This window comes from Echinops telfairi, unplaced genomic scaffold (genome assembly GCF_000313985.2).
Source record: "Echinops telfairi isolate 266 unplaced genomic scaffold, ASM31398v2 ScPeMD7_2;HRSCAF=8, whole genome shotgun sequence".
Lineage (NCBI taxonomy): Eukaryota > Metazoa > Chordata > Mammalia > Afrosoricida > Tenrecidae > Echinops > Echinops telfairi.
In genome coordinates, this window is record NW_022103898.1 from 46,395,678 (window position 1) to 46,397,898 (window position 2,221).

Here is a 2,221-nt window from a genome sequence, read left to right on the forward strand (position 1 = left end):
TGTTGTTTTGTTTTCTTTTGTGCATGTTATTCTCTCCGCAGGTCTGTCTAAATAAGATAGGCTGGATGAATAATCAGGAAGCCTCTCTTTTTGTCAAGAGATCAAGAACCTACTTCTTTTGAGTTCGTTCAATAGCAGAAATAATTGGCCAATATTCAACCATTAGGTAGCATACAATGCTAGTGATGGAGAATCTCTAAGCTGCACTGAAAATAGTGGCAATAAAAAAAACTCTCCACAAATTAACAGAATATCAGTTGAGATGCTTCAGAAATGAATGCCTTAGTCATCTCTGCCAAAGAATATGGTAGACAATTATTTAGATAACAGAATACATTTTAAATAAAGGTAATTCAAAGGAATGTGGAAATTACTGAACCATATCATTAATATCAAGCACATGTTACTGACGATAATTTAAAAATTACTGCAGCAGTATATTGACAGGAAACTGGTAGAGATCCCAGCTAGGTTCAGAAGAGAGTATGAAAGTAAGTATACCATTGCTGATGACAGATGGATTTTAGCTGAGAGCAGAAAATATCAGAAATCTAAAAGTTACAGAAAGCTTGTGATTTTAAAATATTTTCTAAAATGATTTCAACATTTCAATGGAAATGTTTTAAAAAATCAATTAATTATTCTGAGTCTCCTCTTTTTATCATTATCAGGCACAACATTTTGTGCCATAAATAGTATGAATTAAATGTATTTTATTGCTACTCACTAAATGCTAATATTCTATAAATGAATATTGTCATCGTGTAATGTCCTGACCAAAAGTTGTTATAATTTCTCTATAAAGCAAACAAATTGAAATAACATAATCAGCCATGCTGGAATGATTTTAATATACCTGAAAGAGCCTTTTATGTTTTTCCCATTATGCTTTGACGTAAAGTTTAATACAATTTTTTTCTAGAACTATAATATATTTATACTCTGAAGAAATCAGGGTTATTTCTGGGCATTGCCAAGACATACTATGAAAATTAAATTTGATTATCTATTGATTGTTCACATTATGATAAAAATGATAACATTCAACATTATCATATAAGTTATATTAATACTGTCCCATGTCTTAAAGGTGAACATAGAAGTAAAATTACTTCTGTGCTTTCAAAAGTAATATGACTCAATTTCCTATCTTTCAAAGATAATTCAAGTTTAATTCTTACTTTTATAATCATAGCATATTCCAGAAAGCTCCATTCACATACAATTCAATGTGTATTTTATTCTTTGAGATTCAGGTTTAAGTTAACTTTTCATAAATCAAAAAGATGAGAATTGCTAAGCCAAAGAGATGAAAAAGTGGAAAAGAAAACTGGAATTTATAAAAGAGAAAAAAATAAGCTTTGGTAATATCTGTAGAATTCACTTTTAAAAGGGGCATTCAGGCCCAATATGCATCGTAAAGACACCAACATTAAGATGACAAGAGCTGGAAGAGCAATCCAACTATTAAAAATAAGATGTTTCTGACTCCTTAGACCCATGCAAGGGTGATATGTTTTCCTAGGTTCAAGATTCCTGAATTATAGTTTTACATCCAAGTACCTATATTAGACAAGAAAAAGCAACTACATAATTTGATACTTATATGTACTCAGCAAAAATGTTGGAGAAATAATCCGGGGGAACTTCTCACATCTCAGACATAAACTGGCCCAATGTAATATTTCAACATTGTACTTTGGGGTTACCCATAAGAAGCTGATACTACTGCAGACCCAGTCAAATAGCCATATGTATATTTTTTAAAATGATTGGTGGACATTTAATTTTTTATTGTTTCTTCTCAAGGTGAAGATAACACTTATGAATGTCCTAGCTAAATATAGTAGCTCCTTCTATTCATTCTTTGAAGTAAAAAGGGTGGATCATTACGCTACTGACATTAAAAAAAAAAAAAGATTGATGATACAATGTTTGAAGACTATATAGTCACCACTGTTTATGATAATGTGAAATTGTACAACCCCTTTGGAATACAGCTTTTTCAGACATTAGGAATTATACATTCAACCTTCTGTTTATAAGTTTTATTGAAACAAAATTAATTATATTTCCATAAAAGATCATTAAATAAATATTCCTGTCTTTTGTTGTAATTACAGAATGGAAAGAGTCTAAAGGATTAATAAGTAGATCATTAACAACCTATTGTATATAAATATCAGAGACTATGAAAAAGCTACTCAAAATAATGATAGGC

At 30.1% G+C, this 2,221-nt stretch overlaps 1 non-coding gene across 1 annotated transcript; it reads left to right on the forward strand.

Annotated features, from left to right (window-relative positions):
* Nucleotides 1–1,776: 1,776 nt before the first annotated feature.
* Nucleotides 1,777–1,906, forward strand: LOC115870740. The gene has a single exon (XR_004046874.1). It is a non-coding gene; the product is annotated as a small Cajal body-specific RNA 24 (non-coding RNA).
* The last annotated feature ends 315 nt before the right edge of the window (nucleotides 1,907–2,221 follow it).